The sequence below is a fragment of the Rhinolophus hipposideros genome (genome assembly GCF_964194185.1).
Source record: "Rhinolophus hipposideros genome assembly, chromosome: 10".
Classification (NCBI taxonomy): Eukaryota; Metazoa; Chordata; class Mammalia; order Chiroptera; family Rhinolophidae; genus Rhinolophus; species Rhinolophus hipposideros.
In genome coordinates this window covers 70,217,983-70,238,922 of record NC_138056.1, presented here as the reverse complement: position 1 = coordinate 70,238,922, position 20,940 = coordinate 70,217,983, and positions in this window count along the sequence as shown.

Below are 20,940 nucleotides of genomic sequence, written 5' to 3'. Positions count from 1 at the left end.
CTTGCAACCATGAACATCAACAAAATGATCATGCAAATATAAAGTGTCACCTAAATCTCTTGATTATAATTTATGAAGGACCCTGGGAAACCATCTAAATTCATCTTGTTTATTTTACACATTAAACCCAACTATAAATGGCACATCCAGTTTCCAGATATTCTGAATTCATGGAGAAGATCTAGCTTAATGTATATATACATTTTTATTAAAATTTGTTGGGTTGACAATTGTTAGTAAAATTACATAGGTTTCAAGTGTACAATTCTGTAATACATCATCTATATATCACATTGTATATTCACTACCCAGAGTCAGTTCTCCTTCCATCACCATATATTTGACCCCATTTCCCCTCATCTACTACTCCTCTCCCCCGTTACCCTCTGGTAAACACTAGACTATTGTCTGTGTCTATGAGTTTGTTTCTTTATTTGTTTGTCTTTTTCCTTTGTTGCTTTCAGTTTTATATCCCACATATCAGTGAAATCATATGGTTCTCTACTTTTTCTGTGTGACTTATTTTGCTTAGCATAATAATCTCAAGATCTTTGGCTTAATATTTAATATTTAAATGACTAGAGGCCCTCTTCCCTTATATTCAGGGAGTAGTGTGTCTTGCCCAACACATATTATTTGTCAGCGATTTTTACATTTTTATGGTTTTTTTTTTCACTCCAGTTTCATGTTTTTAAGAAAACTTGGTCTTATTCAAGACTTCTGTCCTGCAACCATTCTGTCCTTGGTCTCTGATCAAGACATGGATCACTCTCCCTGATCTGTGATTTCTCAGAAGCATCACCCACACAAAGTAAGTCAGCAGTTTTAAAGGTAGAGATGTACTGCAGCAAACCAAATCACATAAAACTTAATATTTAACATCTGGTTCATCAAAGTCACTTGGATATTCCCTACATGATGAATTATGTGGAAGAAGTAGCATAATGAGCCAGGCTTTGAAGACAATAGTATTTTTACAGTGCGAAATTGGGGAGAAGGGCATTCTGAGAGGCATTCACACTTTAGATGTAAAGGTAAGAATAGGGGATGGAGCATGAATAAAGATCTTTCATGAAAATATCTTTCCAGATTGTCCACCTCTGTTCTTACTTACACACTGTTCATCTCGCCACAAAAGGGGCCTGACCTGGCCTAGGGAATAGTGGTTTGGCTAAACTGAGTGGTGGTTTGGGCTATCGGAACACATAAATATGGAATTAATGAGTGTGGTGGATTACAATGGGGAGAAGTTGAAAGCAGGCCAACTAGTAGTAAAGAATAGGATGTGCTCCCCAAATGGGGGGGAATGGTGCTGGGGTGTTGTTCATAGAAAGCTTTCGGTTGCTACACTTGCCAGGGATTGTCTCCCTGCAGAGATCTACCGCAGTCAAGGTCAGGCCCTTTGCAGGAGCAACTCATATCCAGTAACTGCTGTATGCAGAACTATAAAGGCCTAGATGTCTTGTACCAACGTGGGGCAACTCTGAAGGGTCATTCTGGCATGTACGCTTTCCATGGGGTGGGGAGTGGGCTTAGGCTGTGCTTGGATGTGACTGTAGCTTGACTTCTTTCTCTGTCCATTCCTACTTCCTTCACCTCCTTCCCACAGGTATTGATCCCAAGGGCACTTAATAAATATCCTGCATCCTAAACTCCATCTAAGAGCCTGTTTTCCAGAAAACCCAAATCTGCGACATTAGTCAGAACATGATTACACTAATCTAGGTGATAGGCAATAAGGACCTCAATCAGAGTAGTGTCATTTGAAATAGAAAAGTCAAACATAAAGGAGTCAGGTCATCCATGCAATGGCTTTGCTGTCGTGCAGACATCATTGGGGATTCGGCAATTAGGATTCACTAGGACCAAGTCTTTGTGATTGCACAAATGATACAGCCTAGTCCATCAAAGCATATGTGAAAACATGAATGAGTGAATAAATTAATGAATAATTCAACAGGTGAAACAGATGTGGTAAGTCTGTTTATAGTTTCACGAATAGAGTGGGTCCAGAAACGCAGATTCTATTGTTCGTAGGGCTATGGTAATAAGCCATAGAGAAGCTGACTGGCTGTCTTTGTGGTTGCGTCTGATTCTGATGTACTTGTATACACAAAGACTGTGACGAGGAAAGCAGTGCAGAGCATTTTCAATGAGATATTCACTGTGCTACAATGAATGCTAATTGGGGACTTGAGATACCCTAAAATATGCATCTTACCACAGTCCACTGCCAGCTGGGAAACCCGAAATGGCCCTTTGTTTCCCATTTAAGGCACCAGCTTTATAAAAGGGTGCACTAAAGCTTCACCTAACCAGACTAAAATAATTGTAACTGTGAAGCATCCAGGATTTTTTTTTCTTAACGCTTTTATTTTATGAACTAGTAAAAATAAAACCAGATAGTAAACAGAATTTATAGTAAATGAGCTTGTTCTGGTGTAATTTATCTCTTTCTACTGAAGATAGCAAATAAAACCTAGATAATTCTAAATACTGTTAAAGGATACAGGCTAATAGGCTTTTTATCCTATTAAGAAAAGATAGTTCAGGGCCAGCCGGGTGGCGCAGGCGGTTAGAGCTCCGTGCTCCTAACTCCGAAGGCTGCCGGTTCGATTCCCACATGGGCCAGTGGGCTCTCAACCAAAAAAAAAAAAAAAAAGAAAAGATAGTTCAGAGGATGGCCTACTTTCTACACTGATACAGGCAGCTTTCTATCCTAAGTATGTCCATGTCTCAGTACAATGTAACAGTCCTTAGACTTTTAGAGACTAAAATATACTTAATACCCAAATAAAATTCAGTTTTGCTCAATATCTTATCATTATCAAAGCCATTCTTATTAATTCAACAAATATTTATTGAGTACTAAACATGTACCAAATACCCTGCTAAGCAGCGATATTTGAGGTTGTAAGAGTAAAATCAGCCAAGGAGAGAGGGAGGAAGAGGGAGATTGGGAGGGAGAGAAAAAGGTGTCTAAAAGGAAGGCATCTTGACAGTGTCAATGTTCCCAAGGGTCCAAATACCATAAGAACAAAAAAGCACCCATTCGATTTAGTATCTTGTACATTGTAAGTAACTTTTGAAAGGCAAGTATCTACAAGGTAGAGACCAGAATGTGGTGGTTTCATATGAAAAAAAGACATGCACAATGTGATATATAGATGATGTATTACAGAATTGTACAGCTGAAATCTATGTAACTCTACAAACAACTGTCACCCCAATAAACTTTAATTAAAAAAAAAAAGAAAAAAGGAAGTGGACACAGCAGGTTTGGAGTAGCTTTCAGGGAGCTTGATACAAAGCAAAGTAAAAATTCAGGTTGACTTGGGGACAGACACTAAGGCTGAGGAAGAAGTTCTTTTTGTTGCTTTCCAGATGTGAGAGAACTGATCTTACATACTGAAAGAAAAAAACTGACAGAGTGGAAAATGTGGAAAATATGGTAGAGACATGAGATAAATGAAGTGAGGTTCCTCCTGGAGGCAGCTTTAGATGGGACTGAGGATAGGCATTAGGATCAGGTTTGGACAATACCATAATAATCACAATAATGATAATTGATAAGTATTGATCACCATGTGCTACACCTACATAAGTATTGCATACATTATTTAATCTTCCCCCAAAGTATTATTACATGTGTATAATTATTACTGCATATATATTATTATATGTGTAATATATATATTAATATATATATTATTACATGTGTATAATTATTATATTACATTATTATACTACATTATATATTAATATATATAGTACATTATTACATTACAATATAATATATGTAATAATATATATATTATTACATGTGTATAATTATTACTGCATATATATGTATACATATATATATATAGCTGAGAAAAGCAAGACACAAAGAAGAGTACCGTGTTTCCCCAAAAATAAGACCTAGCCGGACCATCAGCTCTAATGCGTAATTTGGAGCAAAAATTAATATAAGACCCGGTATTATATTATATTATATTATATTACATTATATTATATTACATTACAATACATTATTTTATATTAAAGACCCAGTCTTATAATAAAATAAAACCGGGTATTATATTAATTTTTGCTCCAAAAGATGCATTAGAGATGATGGTCCAGCTAGGTCTCATTTTTGGGGAAACATGGTAGTAGAAATGGAGACAAATTTTAAGGTGAGGAAAGAAATTGAGGTGTTTATTACTTGGACACCTCAATTTGGTCCTATAAAGCAGAAGGAGAGGAAATATGCTGAGAATGAAGAGGAAACTGATACAGTAAAGAACTGGAGTTGGATTTTGAAGGTTAGAAATAGTTGGGAAGGGTCAGAATGTGAACTCTAACTATACAGGAGGCTTTCTGAGCATCTCTGAGGAACTAGCTTAAGTTGAAGACCATGGGTTTTCACTAGTTCTAATTAACTTAGCTTCCAGCATTGGCTTTTAGGAGCAGAGGAGATGAACACTAGGCATTGACACCAGTATTACAATCTTTCTCTGCACCTCTAAGAACTTCCAGCCTCCTGAAGCCCATGAGTGTCCACATGAAGGCCATTTCTCCATCATCAAACTTTCTTGACCCTCTCTATTCCAATTGCCTTCCTTGCCACTCCATTTCATCCACTTATTCCATGGACATTTTGTGGAACTTATTGTGAACCTTATTCACATAATACCTGTTCTAGGACCAGATTGAGACTTCCAGCTTATGTGTCTCCCATATGCTCCTTCCCATAACTCTCTGCATGACTCCTCACAGTTTGCAAAGTGATTATTTATTTTCTGGTCTCCCACACAACAAAATCATGCAACCCTTGAAGACTGGTATTGCATTTTTGTTTAATGTCTGTATGACCTCACATAGTGACCTCCCATAGAGTGATTGCTTAATGAACTCTTGAAAGATATAATCGATTTCTTTTTAACATTCAAGACTATACAAATGCTCCTCCAACTAATATTTCCTAAACTGGAAAATGAAATTCTGAATGGAGATATACATTCATTGTGCAAAGATTTAATGAGACCAGACAAACATACTAATTTTCAGTAACCTACACAAGCATTCAGGAGTTTTGATGCTGTATTTATCCTCTTATTTATGATTTCTTAGACAGTGATGCATCACATGCCATTCTTGAGAAAATATCTCAACATTAACATGAATGATATTAACACTAGACTGAAAAAGTTATTATACTTCAAAGAAAGTATTTTTTAAAAGAAAATTATCTTTAGATTCCAAAGCTTTGTGCTAAGTTTTACAATCATAGAGAAATTAACTATGTGATCTGACAGGGCTCAGGTTCATTCTCTCCATTTATTTAAACTTGGTGTTGTGCAAATCTGTCCTCAATGGAGATAAAACATTGTTTTTGCTATTAATAGAACATTTGACTATTTAAAAGTGGGATAAACAGTCTTTAAAAGTTAAACTGTCATTGATTGAAGAGTTGTATTGCATTTATTTTTTTTTAATTAAAATTTATTGAGGTGACAATGGTTAGTAAAATTACATAGGTTTCAAGTGTACAATTCTGTAATACATCATCTATATATCACATTGTGTGTTCACCACCCAGAGTCAGGTCTCATTCCATCACCATATGTTTGACCCCATTTACCCTCTTCTTCCCTTCTCCTTCCCCCTTACCTCTGGTAACCACTAAACTATTGTCTGTGTCTATGAGTTTTTATTTCTTTGTTTATTTTTCTTGTTCCTTTGTTGCTTTCAGTTTTATATCCCACATATCAATTAAGTCATATGATTATATCAATAGATGCAGAAAACCATCTCAAAGAGATATCTGCAACCCCATGTTTATTGCAGCTTTATTCATAATAGTCAAGACATGGAAACAACCAAGTGCCTGTTGATGGGTAAATGGATAAAGATGTGATGAAAAAAAAAAAAAAAAAAATATATATATATATATATATATATATATATATATATATATATGTTCTGTAATAAGAAAGAAGGAAATTCTGCCACTTTGACAACATGGATGGACCTTGAGGGTATTATGCTAACTGAAATAAGTCAGACAGAAAAAGACAAATACTGTATGATCTCACTTTTATGTGTAATCTAAAAAAATGAACTAGATAAAAACAGGGAATAGCATGGTGGTTACCAGAGACTGAGGGCTGGGGAAAATGGGAATATGTTAGTCAAACAATATAAACTTTTAAGGTGAGTAAGTTTCTGGAATCAAACGGAGAGCTTGGTGACTATAATTACAATACTGTATTTTGTGTTTGAAAGTTGCTATAAGAATAGAGTATGAATGTTCTCACCATAAAAACAACAATGACAAAATGATAATATGTGAGGTAAAGAATATGTTAGCAGACTTTATTGCGGTAAACACTTTGCAATATATAAACATATGAAATCATGTCATTGTATACCCTAAACTTACATAGTGTTATATGTCAGTTATATCTCAATAAGGCTGGAGAAAAATAGTAACTTTACTCCTGAATTTGATTCTATCGACTTCTCCCTCTTTCATATTCTCTCCTACTTGTCTCTGTGAACCCAGTTTCTCTAAGTTTTTTTCTTTCTTCTAGTTTCTCTAAGTTTTTTTTCTTTCTTCTTAAATAAGGAAGGGAAACATTTATTATTTTGATGAGAAGGAGACAAGAAGAGAAAGGCAAGGCCAGTTATGGGAAATAATTGACAGTCTTTCTTGGAAAGAAGGAGTTGGAAGGTAGATCCTGACATCCCCAACTATCAAGTAGGGCTAACCTCCTACTTTGTTCCAACTGAATGAATGCTAGTAACTGTGAGATTCCTGGGGAGTGTTGCATTTCTCTTGAAAAGGAAAGGAAATCTAATAAAAGACCATATAGTTCCCAGTAGAGTGGATGCTGTCAGCTCCTACCCTCAGGTTTAGCCACAAACCAGATACCATATGCAAACTGCCCTCATAATGCAAAGGAACTGAGCTGGGCACGATGTCGTTTCCATTAGTGGTTGTTAAAAGTCTTACATAGCTTTATACCAAGGATTTGAATATTGGAAGAAATTAAGTTCTTTTGTGTGTTTTAGACACAGTAACAATTGTCCAATTCCATGGAGGTCAGTCTGTCCAGTCTTTTGGGCTCCAGAATTTCTCTCTCTCCGCTAGGTCTTCGGACTCTGTAAGGCATTTTATACTGTATCCAAGCCAACTGTCTGGGACTTACGTTCCTTTCTCATTCCTGCTCAGCTTTGTTTTGAGTAGTCTATGGTTCATCTCAGAAAGAGATTATCCAGGGCATGTCTCTGCTGTCTGGTTGCCATGTCATTTTCTGCTCTGTCTTCCTGGAGTCAAACCTTTGTTTTGTTTCTTGAACTTGAAAGTTTGCTAATTGATGTGAGCCTTGGTGGCCAGTCTTTCCTAGGATCAAACATTTCTACACTTGGTAATTCTCACTCCTGCTAATTCTCTCCTCCCTCATAAGTCTTCCTGAGATGAGAGAACATGGATGGGAACAAGCAACAGACATGGTTAAAGCATGCTCTTGGAAGCTTGATTTCCTGTGGCTGGATACTTCTTATGTAATTACTCAGTTAATTAATCAGCATTATTGAGCCTCTCTCTATTCACACTATTCCCAACCATGCTAAATATTAGGTTGGTGCAAAAGTAATTGCAGTTTAAAAGGTTAAAAATAATTGCAAATCTCAATTACAAAAAAACCTTTGCACCAGCCTAATATGTACCATGGAGGAGACATAAGAAGAATACTCATAGACCCACACTCTAATTAGTTTATGATCTAATGAGTATATGTAAAAACAAGTGAAAATGAGTGAAAAATAACTAGACCTTATTCCAATAGTGCTTTCCTTCTCTATAGCATACAAATACAGAACTCATCCCTTTAGATTGTTGTGAGGATTCAATAAGAATGTGAATATAAAAAGCATGGTGTCTGACAGACACATAGTGAAAAGCTCTTATTATTCGAGCACTCCATCAGTAAGGGTCCAACCAGGTAAACAGAACTCACTGAGTTTTTGGAACAGAAAATGTAATGCTCACAATTAGCTATCCAGGTACACAGAAAAGATGCAAAGACCACAGAGGGGAGGGTAGAGGCAGCCCAGACGTTTGCAGCAGCAGGAAGCCGCTATCATCTGTAGACTTGAGGGAGAAGGGGAGAGTCTGAGTTAAAATTGGGGTCACCCAGAGAAAGATGGAACTACAGGAGCACCTGGAGCAGGAGCTGGAGCCACAGAGAAGTTGCCCTTAATGCTTGAGAAGGAGCCCTTAGCACAGAAAAAGGGAAAGAACTCGATTTCTCCTTTCCTTCTGTCCCCCAATCTTCAGTGAATGTCACCCATTAACCGAATCTAGCTGGTAGCCAGCTTACTCGAAACTGGGAGTGCAGCTAGAAAGGTTTATCCCTATTCCCCAGCTACAATACAAGCATACAAGAACAAGGGTTAGAAAACAATGAAAGAGCAAGCAGGACTGGTGTTGGCAAGAGCACTTGCTTTGGGTATGTGTGTTGGGTGGGTGGGTAGTGGGGTTAGGGATGTGTAGCACATGTGCTAGAGAGAGGAATGACATGGGTAGGGGGACAGCAGGTCATGTGTGAGACCTAGGGAGAGTAAGTCTAGGCCAGTAGCCAGTGATCATATTTCAGGAAACCAGATTGAAGGGATGTTGATTGCTGAGCAAGAGCAGTGCCAGGGTCAGTATAGTGTCTATGCCAGGACCTGGCAAGCACTGATTGCATTTCAGGGCCAAATAGATTAAGTACTTAAAATTTAAATGATGGCTATTCTTAATCATCTACCTGCTGGTCTTATGTGGGTAGTAAGAAACTGAAACCTACACAGTTATTTATTTTTTAAAGACTTTTTTTTTTTTTAGCAGTTTTAAGTTCAAAAACCCCATACTTTACCTGGGAATAATATATGAATGCAAAGGAGATTCTCAAGAGTTTTCATAATTTAGTCATTATTAAAATATACCTGACTTTACTCAGTAAATGTAGGACAGAATTATCACTTTAATTAAAAGATTATTTACAAAACTTTATTTTTACACAGCTGCTTTGAAAATTTATAGTATCGTAAAATTTAATTCTATTTCTAATGAATTTTCTTAGATGTCTCTGTGTAATATAAATCTGGTATCTCAGAGAGCAGCTGATGAAGGAGAAAAAGATCTGTTTCATGCCACACAGTAAATTGGTGGTGCTGAGATACATACTGAAGAGTTTCTATTACTCTACAGTGTTGTTTCCTTAACATTTGTATTGCTCGCTCGCTAGGTGCTGAGCTCCTCCGAGCAGGGTGTGTTAATTCATATCCCAGTATACTAAGGACCTAGCACAATGTCTGGTGCGTAGTAAGGACCAAGTGCAAGTTTGTCAGTTTTCTATCATTAAATTAACTGCAGATATTCTTACCAATGAGGTCACAAGAGGATACTCTTTCTGTCTCCTCTGTTTCTCTGATGAATGATCCTAGTGGGACTTGAAGCAGTGTTTCCAACAAGCGGCAGACTTCTGGGTCCTGTCATGCGCTCTGTATGAGATGTATACAGATTTCTGCTGTACTGTGTGAAATTAGTCTCTAGTCATGTGACAATAGCTTCTCTGAACCTCAGCTTTCACATTTGGAGAGTAAGCTATCCATAATTACATTCAGAGAGCTGTGAAGGTAAAAGAAAATCACACAGCTGGAAGTGAATAATCATTATTAAGCACTTACTATGAGCCCGGCACTGTGTTACTCAGCCATTATTCTGCTAGAACACTAGTTATTCTCATGGGGCGACGCTTTGGATTGCTTTCTTCATGATGATCTGGAAGTCTAACTGAATTTAAAGCTACAAAGTTAACTTCAAGGAAGTTGGCTAGATGTGCCAGCTGATTAGCTAATTATACCATCGCTACATGCCTTTAACAAAACAGAATTAAAGATTCTGAGTCACCTTCATTATTTCATTTCTCTTGAACCATTTTGTGTTACTCACTTTATATGCTATTGTATGGAGCAGAAACTGGATGTCCTCTTACCAATATGTAGAGAATGAGTTCTTGATTTTTCCTAACATCTATGTTGCCATTAGAGCTCTGATTGTTAATGGAATATGTCACATCATTTGAGAGAAACAAAAATTAATCTAAAATTCTCCTTTAAGTATTAATTGCATGTATATGCAAAGGCAAACAAAGGAGGATGGGAGCAGGTAAATCCAGGAAATAAGCATCATAAGACTAGTGGGGGAACGTCCAATGAGTCCTCAGAAGGAGGCTCAAAGGAAACAGATTCTGCTTCAGTGCAATAGTAAAGGTCACCCTTGCTTATTTTGGCTGCTTAGGGGAGAGAAGAGAGGCAGACTTAAATATATTTGAAAGCTTAAAACAGAATGAAGTTGAGACTGTCTGGGTTATCTGACTGTCGGACTTTTTCAGTTTTACTAGATATTAAACAGAATCCATCTATGTGAGGTATTTAAAACCCACACTGAGAAAATAGATAGAGGACACAGAACCACAAAGACTCCATGGAAAACAAACCAAATTTAAGAAAGCTAGTATGTGGGGTTTATGACCTGGCATATGTAAATATCACCTGTAAATGTCATAAAACAAGGTATATCTTGAATCTGGTACCTTATAAAGTTAGTTTTATTATCTTCCTGGAAAACCTGTGAATATGTGAACTTCTGATACAAAATCTGAGAAAGTAGTTTGATACATTGAAACATAGCACTAAATGTCTACTTTAAATGTTTTAGAGTGAAGAAGCTTTATTTAATATAATTGATCAAGCAGTGATTTGTCCAATATCTAATTTGTGATATTTACATACTAGTATATTTCTTTAAATGTGTGATAATGTGTCTCCACATTATTCAAGTGACTGGCAGTGAAAACTAGATGGTAAGAGAGATGATGGTGGCTCACTCCCTCACCAGCAGGAAAGCTGCCAAGTGTAAGAAACAAGTCTCAGGAGAAGAAGCTGGAGTGAAGGCCAGTTATTCAGATCAGATCATGAGCTGACCTGAAACAGCTCCTACCTATGCCCTTCACTCTCCTGGGACTCTACGTCCTTTCGATGAACAATGGAATCCTAGGTCAAATCCAGAAAGAATGAAAGTGAAAGATTACAACTAGAAGGGAACACAGAACTGTAAGTAGCTTAGAACACTGCACTGGAAGCAAGTGAGTTTTAAGACCTTAAGGAAGTTGTAGATAACGCAGAAAGACAAGATGGGATTAGAAAAGATTTTGTGATGTGCTTAGAACTGCCCTGGATGGTTCCACCTGGTGAATTAAAAGTACAATTACAGCTTCTTTTCCATCACCTTTGGTCTAGAGGAGTGATCTTACCAGACACCCATTCCTGCCATGCACTAGTGAAAGCCATCCTGAAATCTTTTCCATCTTGAATCCTAGCATATATTATCATGCTAAGATTTAGTTATGAAGAGAGTCAATAAGAAAAACCTAAGCTAGAGGACTACAAAATAAAAATTCAGTAGAAAGTTTCTGAGCGAGTTCTCTATTAGCAAAATGGGGTCTTGAGGCTGTTATCAAGGTAGGTTAGACCACTGAATTCTCCTAAGTATCCATGTATAATTGAAAAGAAGGTTTAGAATTATTTTTATTTGCAGTTGGTTTACCTCAATTTTATTTTGCTCAAAAGGGTTTGTTGTAAGGGTAGGAACAAGCTCTGGAAAGCATTCTTAGCTTAGATTATACCATTAGTATTACAGAGGTCTTAGAAAGAAAATAATCCAAAATTTTCACTTTGCAGTGGAGAGAAAGCCTCCCCAAAATGGAAGAGACTTAATCAAAGTTACATAACGTATTCATTTATTCCTAACTATTTTTATCGTCTACAATGTTCTAGGCATGTACACCAAATAGTGACAAAGCCATGACAAGAACCCAGGTATTCTCTACCCCAACACAGTGGCCTTACTACTAAACCACAGGTACTTTGTTGACCATTAAGCTCACAAATCCTTTTGGTTACATCATCTCCTTTAGAGGAAAATGGTGCCAACTAGTTCTTTCAGACATAAAGAATCAAGTAATTGGAATCTGTCTCTCTGGCTTTGGATCAAGTGAAAGGAAATCTTCATGAGGTTGCCGCAATTCAATATGAAATGCCTTGACATTTTCAAATTTGTTCTTTGGCAAGAATAGATACTAGGAGAAAATAGGTGGGTTACTCAAGCTTTGTTGCTCAGTTTGGAGAGCACGAGGCCTAGATTGACTATATGATGATGAGGCAATTTCTTGAGCAACCTGCATTCCTATTATATTTGCCATAAATCCAAGGGTGAAATAAACAATGCATTGCATCAGGGACTGAGGGATATGAAAAAGCTGCATAGATTTGTTCAGAGGGAAAGGCCATAAACTGAAGGGAAGGTATACAACATAAATTGAAGAAGTAAAAAGAAGTCAGAAGAGGTAACATGAAAGGATTTGAGCCACAGTAAGGAATGGGATTTATTTTGGCAAAAAATAACAAGATCAATTTATACCTTTAAAGATCTCTCAATGAAACCTAAAATTTTAAATTTAACATTGAATTTCTATACTATATTAAGCAATTGTTATTGATTGCATGTAGAAAAAAGATGGAATTCCATTAAATTTACAATTAAGATAAAAAAGAAAAAATGTATTTCAAGTGACCAAACACTAGAGAGATAAAGAGAGAAATTTTGGTAGGCCTTTGACCTCATCTACCCAACAAGGTCTTTTGGGATCCAGCTTCAGATTTTTATAATAATATATACAAAGTTTCTTCAGTGTATTAGTGAAAATTTAGAAAAATATTTTCAGGGAATAAACAATAAAGTTATGGCTCATGTTAAAATATTATCAAATAAGTTTAATTTATGACAAGTAATATATCTTCTTTCTACAGCAATTGGTGGAGCTTCACTTAGCAAGAGGGATCAAAGAAGGTGGAGAATAAAGGAGTTCACAGTACCCTTTGTATTAAAAATTTGGATGATTATCCTAAGGCTTCTCTTAAATTCCCTCCAAGGAACAACTAACTCTATGCCCACAAATTTAGGCAACCTAGATGAAATAGATCAATTCCTTGAAATATACAACTTGCCAATATTCACCTAAGAAGAAATAGACAATCTGAATAGGACTGTATTTATTAAAGAAATTCAATATATAATCGGTAACTTTCCAAAACAGAATTAATAAATTTCAGATGGGTTCACTGATGAATTCTATGAAACACTTAAGGAGGAAATTATACCAGTTATCTATAATCTCTGTAATTGTAGACAAAACCAGACAAAGACATTACAAGAAAACTGCAGACCAATATTTCTCATGAACATACTTGCAAAAATTCTCAACAAAATATTAGCAAATCAAATCCAACAACATATAAAAGGAATTATACAGCAGGACACAGGGGTATTTATCTTGGTTCAGCACTCAAAAATCATTAATGCAATCTATCCCTGGCTAAAAGAGGAAAATCACATGATTTAGTCAACAGATGCAGTAAAAGTATTAGATCAAATCTAGTATCTATTTATGATAAGTAGGGATGGTAGATTCAGATTGTATATTTCTTCTTGTGTGGGTTTTGGTAAATTGTGTCTTTCAAGGAATTGGTCCATTTCATCTAGGTTGCCCAAATTTGTGGACAGAGAGCTATTCGTAGTATTTCTTGATTATCATTTTAATGTCCATGGGGTCTGTAGTGATGTTTCTGCTTACATTTCTGATATTAAAAATATCTGTCCTTTTTTCTTAGTTCGCCTGGCTAATTTTATTGTTCTTTTTCAAAGAACAAGCTTTTAGTTTCATTGATATTCTCTATTGATTTCTATTTTCAATTTCATCCATTCTGCTTTAATTCTTATTTTTTCTTTTCTTCTGCTTACTTTTGATTTAATCTACTCTTCTTTATCTTTTTTTATTTGTATTTCCCAAAGTGGAAGCTTAGATTATTGATTTTAGATCTTTCTTCTTTTCTAATATAGGCATTTAATGCTATAAATTTCCTTCTATTGCATCCCACAACTTACATGATAAGTTGTATTTTTCATTTTTGTTTAGTTCAAAATATTTTCAAATTTCTCTTGAGATTTCTCCTTTGACCTATGTTTTATATAGATGAGTATTATTAATGACTCATCGTATGCAAAAGAGTCCCCATAAGACTTTTGTTGGATTTCTCAGCAGAAACTTTGCAGGCCAGGAGAGAGTGGGATGACATATTCAAAATGTTTAAAGATAAAAACTCATCCGAAAATACCATGCCCAGCAAATCTTCAGAAATAAAGGAGAGATAAAGCCTTTCCCAAACAAAATATGAAGTTCATCACCACTAAGTTTGACTTACAAAAATTGCTAAAGAGAATTTTTCAAGCTGAAATGAAAAGACACTAATTAACAATAAAAAAATATGATGTGATATATACATGATGTATTACAAAATTGTACACTTGAAACCTATGTAATTTTACTAACCATTGTCACCCCAATAAATTTTAATTATAAAGAAAATAAAAACTGAAAACATATGAGTCTATAAAACTCATAAGGTAAAGGTAAATATAATGGTTTACCTTTATAACCATTATACCTAAATATAATGATTATGGTAAAGGTAAATATACAGTCAAATTCAGATTCTCTAAAATGGTAATGCTGGTACATAAATTATTCAATTCTAGTTTAAAAGTTAAACAACAAACATTAAAATAACTATAACATTAATAATTTGTTATTGGATACATGATATAAAAAGATGTAAATTATGACATCAATAATCTAAAATGAGAGAGGGAGAAGTAAAAGTATAATGTTTTTGTATGCTATTAAAGTTGTTATTAGCTTAAAATAGGATGCTATAACTATAAGATATTTTATGTAAGCCTCATGGTAACCACAAAGAGAAAATTATTTTTGTGTAGTTGGTATAGAAAAATTAAGAGAAAGGAATCAAGTTATATCACCATAAAATGTCATCAAATTACAAAGGAAGACAGCAAGGGAGGAAAAAATAGAAAAAAAGAATCTACAAAACTCCCAGAAGTTAATTAACAAAATGGCAGTAGTAAGTCCTCATCTATCAATAATTACTTTAAACACAAATATATTAAATTTCCTAGTCAAAAGACATAAAGTGGCTGAATGGATAATGTAACAAGATCCAATAAAAGGCTGTTTATAAGAGACTCACTTTACCTTTAAAGACACACATAGGTTTAAAACGAAGGGATGAAAAAAGACATCCCAAACAAATGGTAATCAAATAAGAGCAGGGGTGGCTGAACCAATACAAAATAGACGTTAAGTAAAAATTGTCACAAGAGACAAAGAAGGCCATTATATAGAGATAAAAGGATCAGTTAATCAAAATAATAATAAATATAATAATTGTAACTATATACACTCAACATTGGCGCACCTAATTATTTAAAACAAACATTAACAAGATTGAAGGGAGAAAAAAATAGCAGTATAATAATAGTAAGGGATTTCTGTACCCCATTTTCAACATTGGATAGATTACCCAGACAGAGAACCAGTAAGGAAACAACAGACCTGAATAACACTATAGACAAAATAAACCTAATATATACAGAATATTTATTCCAACAGCACCAGAATATACATTCTTTTTTAGTGCACACAAAACATTTCCAGGGTAGATTATACATTAGACCCAAAATCAAATCTTAACAAAATTAAAAGGATTGAAATTGTATCAAGTATCTTTTCTGACCACATGCTATGAAATAGAAATCAATAATAATTGAGAAAATAATTGGAGAAAAACTGGAAAATGTACAAATATGTGGAAATTAAACAATATGCTCCTGAACAAGCAATGAGTCAAAAAAGAAATCAAAAGGGAAATCAAAAAGTACCTTAAGAAAAATGAAAATGGACACACAACATACCAAGATTTATGGGATGCAGCAAAAGCACTTAGAAGAGGAAAATTTATAGCTATAAATGCCTATATTAAGAAAAGAAACTCAATTAAACAACCTAACTTTACACCTCAAAGAACTAGAAAAAGAACAAACTAAGCCCAAAGTTAGAAGAAAGAAAGGAAACAATAAAGACTGGGCCAAAATAAATGAAATAATGAATAGAAAAATAATAGAAAAGATTAAAAAAACTAGAAGAGGTTTTTTTTAAAAAGATAAACAAAATGAACAAACCTTTAGCTAGACTACCCCCCAAAAGAGAGCGAGAGAGAGATAAAGATGACTTATATAGCTAAAATTACAAATAAGAGTTATTACAATCAACACCACAGAAATACAAACGATCATGAGACTACTATGAACAATTTTACACCAACAAATTGGACAATCTAGAAGAAATTGGTAAATTTCTGGAAACAAACAACCTACTAAGTCTGAATCATGAAGAAATAAAAAATATAAAACAGACTAATAATGAGTAAGATTGAATTAGTAACAGTAATAAACAACAACAACAAAAACGTCCCAAGCAAGAAAAGCCAAGGACTGAATGTCTTCACTGGAGAATTCTATGAAATATTTAAAGAAGAATATAAATGCCTTTCTTTCTCAAACTCTTCCAAAAAATCGAAGATGAGTGAACACTCCTAAGCTCATTTTATGAGGCCAGCATTGCCCTGATCCTATTACCAGATACACTGATACTTAAGCCAGATGAGGATACTACAAGTAAGGAAACCACAGGCCAATATCCTAGGTGGGTCTAATAGATGAAAAAATACAGATAATATAGATGCAAAAATTCTCAACAAAATCTAGCATATACAATGGAATATTATCCAGCTTTTAATAGGAAAGAAATTCAGACACACACTACAAAATGGATGAACCTTAAGGATACTATGCTGAGTGAAATCAGTCAGACACAAAAGGACATTGTATGAGTCTACTTATGTGAGGTAACTAGAGTTGTCAAGTTCATAGAGACAGAAAGTAGAATGGTGGTTGCCAGGGGCTGGGGTTTGGGGGATGGGGAGTATTGTTTAATGGGCATGGCGTTTCAGCTTTGCAAGATGAAAAGAGTTCTAGAGATGGATGGTGGTGATGGTTGCTCAACATAGGATGGCTAGAGTGGACTGCAGTTGGTTATTTCCCTTCTCCTATGTGGAAGGCTAGCAGCGGCTGGAGTTGATTATTTCCTTTCCTACATGGAAGACTAGAGATAGCTGGAGTTGGGTATTTCCCTCAGGTCAGTTAAGCTCCAATTAAACACCAGCAGGTTAAGCTCTGGTTTCTTCTGAGGGCAGACCTTCAGAAGAAAGGACAGAACACTTTGGCACATTTCAAAATGGTTGCTTTCCCTTTCCCCTGTAGGTTGCCCTAGGGAATTTTTTTCTCTGATATTCATTTAGAACCTGGTAGAGTTTCAGGAGGTAAAATTTGCAGAAGTGTCGGGGCCTTCTGATGACTGGGTCCCTGGAGTTTTTATCTCTCAGACTTGCGCATACTAAGCCTCCAGCAATTGGTTAACTACAATTCAGATTTTCCTATGAAGATTTCTACAGACTCCAGTGAATTGTGATTCTCTGGCAGTTTTCCCTGTGGCCTCAGTTCTCTTATAGATTAAAGAAAAATTGTTGATTTTTCATTTTGCTTGTTGTTAGGAAGAAGTGGTAACTTCCAAGCTCCTTACATCTATACCAGAAACTGGAAGTCACAATACGTTAAAAAACATATATTGGATAAGTAGGGCTGGACTCAAAACCATCTGAACTTGGATTTGAGAGGGTAATCAGAGTTATAAACATAATTAAACAAACATAATTAAAAATAATTTCCCCAAATGGAACAAAACTGTACTTTTTGTCTAATTTGCAGATGTTTCATTTACTCATAGAGCTGATATCTTTATCTATTTCCACTGCCTATGGCAAGAGTCAGTAGTTACTCTGGAGAGGGTGAGCCCACTGGAGGAAATGTTGTGGTATAAAAATAAACTTTCCACCTTTTTATTTTCTCTGTGACTGACAGAAACTGAGTTATCTTTGGAACATACAGCTCTTTAAACTGTATTTCAAGAATATCTTGGTATCATTCAGCTGGGAAAAAAACAAATTTTCTGTCTTCATAGTTCCCTCCAATTCCCAGGGGCCTTTTAGGACAGAATCATAGACTGAAAATAGCTTAGACTAATTTAGGCTCAGTTGGGCAAACTATTTACCCTGTTGTACATAGTTGTTTTGTTTTTCTTTTTCCTTTGCAAATATCAAGTCATTCCATTAATGCTATGAAAGCATCTACGTGGTATGAACAAGACTGCTGTACATACTGAGTCACTTCCTTGAAAGCAATTCTCAGAATTCAGCTTTTCTTGAACATCTATTGTTTGTCACTCACACCGCATTTTATTACATACTGTTAACTCATTATAACCACAAATCCTTTACCATCAACCTAAAACAACATATTCAGTTATGTAAGCATTATGGTTGTAACTAAAAAAAATTAGATCATTTTATACATTTTCTTTAATTTCTGGGTTTCATAGGTGTGGGGACAGAGCCAGGAGTGCAGTTTCCAGGCTGTCGACCTCACATGGAAAGGTGCTGGCTCAGGTAGTAAATGGCCGTCAGCTGTGATTGGATGGCCATCAGCTGTAGCTAGTTGGCTGTCATGTCAGCTGTAACCAGTGAGCCATTGGCCACTAATATAACTGCCATGGCTATGCTAGCAGAAAATGGGGACTAGCAAGAGGATGGTGGCTGAGCTAGCAAGAGAAGATTGCAGCTAGCAAGTGAAGTTGGTTGGCAGAGAGAAGTGGCGTGGTGGAGTGTGGATTGTGGATCGTGTGGCTCCTCCTTCCTGTGTCTCGAACCCAGCCACCAGCGAGACTATCCTGGTATGACTCCTGTCGTGCAGGGCATCCCGTGGGGTCTCAGTTCCCGCTCCCCACATAACAACCCAGGACATGGTGAGGCCAAAAAGGAACACCCACGGAGCCACAGAAAGGGGAGTCATACCACTATAGTCTCGCTGGCGGCATCCACCTTTCTGCAATCCGTGCTTGTTAGCTCAGCCACCATCTTCTTGCTAGTCCCCATTTTTTTGCTAGCAAAGTCATGGCAGTTATATTAGTGGCCAATGGCTCACTGGTTACAGCTAACGGCCAACTAGCCACAGCTGATGGACATCCAATAACAGTTGATGGCCATTTACTACCTGAGCCAGCACCTTTCCATGTGAGGCCGAGAGCCTGGAAACTGCTCTCTGGGGCTCTGTCCCCACAACTCCCCTATCTATGGCTCCATGTGGGTTCCTTTTTGGCCTCACCATGTCCTGCGTTATCATGTGGGGAGCGGGATCAGAGACCCCACATGACATCCGGCATGACAATAGGTCACGCTATATTGAGTATTTGTCTCCAGATATTTTTGTGTTTTTTCTTTTCACATGTAAACATTTCATTTGAGTGAAAATACTTTGTTTTCTTCCTTGAGCACTGTGATCACCATTCATTAATGCTTCACCCAGGCTTAGGTTTCTTACTCATTCTGTCTTTCAAGTTTTTCCTTCAAATTTACTTCAAGGTCTTCAAAATATATCTAAATTTTTTTATTCTTATATGGCTTTTTATGAAGTTCAGTTTGTGATTGTCTCAGTGGGTGCAATAGCTGGAAAGACTAATGGTAAATATGTACTTTCACATAGTTAAGTACTTCCTGGTTAAGTACTCTCAACCATGTTTTAAGTAACTTTCCATCTTTTACCTCTCTTTATCAACCCCACCGCCAAGAAGTGTCAGGTTCTGGTGTATTATATTTTGGTAAATTAATAAAGGTTAAAGTGGTTGAATCAGTAAGACCCAAGGTGTATTTCAGATGTGGCAAATAATCTTGTGAAATCATTTAAACCACAGAGACCTATAAATCTCAGTCTCACATAAAGGGTCAAAGCAAAGGTGTGGCCATGAGGCTCACTGTTAAAATTCTGATGAATTTAGGTGCATGGAATAAATCCTTTCAAGTGAAAAAGGGTGTGGAGCTCTCACTGCAGCCTGATATGGGCAAGGTGTCTGCACTTGCAAAAGATAGTGTGAGAGTAAGAAAGAGTCATGATGTGAGAATAAAATAAAATATGGCAAATCTAAGAAATGTGACGAGAAAAAAATGTGTATAATCACTGGAACATGAAGCTGACTGGAATTAAATGGAAAGAAATTTTCTAAATTTCAAGAAGAGTATCCTGTCAAAGGAACTCTGAACCCACAGTAGAGCGGGAGCTTTCAGCTGCTTCCTAGTTGAATACCCTCAGGGACAAAATGGTTTGGGTGGGTGGCATTGATTCAATTCTCTGAGCTATAGTTATTGACATATATAGGTTTTTGCTTTTATTAACCAAGTCTATAAATCTTTTCCTTTATTGTTTCAGCTTTTGGTGAATGCTTAGAATGGTGTTATCCACCAAAAGATTACATATTTTTTAAAAAGAGTTCGCCTGTATCTTTTTTTATAGTATCTTCTCATAGGTTTTATGGTTTTTAAAATTATATTCAACTTCTTAATGTATCCCATTTATTTTGACAAAGATCGAGACAGAAATCTCTTACCCAATTCCATTTATTCAATATTCCTTCATTTCCCCTGTGAGGATAGAGTCCCAAAGAGCAGTTTCCAAGCTCTCAGCCTCATGTGAAAAGGTGCTGGCTTGGTTATTAGATGGCCATTAGCTGTAATAAGATGGCCATCTGCTGTGGCTGGGTGGCCATCAGCTGTTACCGGTTAGGCATTAGCCACTAATATAACTGCCGTGGCTATGGTAGGGGGTTGGTTGGTTGGTTGGTTGGCAGAGAAGTGGACGGCAGATTGAGGCTCCTGATTCCTGTGTCTCCCACCCAGCCACCAGAGAGAATACAGAGGTATGACTCTCCTATCTATGGCTCCATTGGTGTTCCTTTTTGGCCTCACCATGTCCTGCGTTCTGGTGTG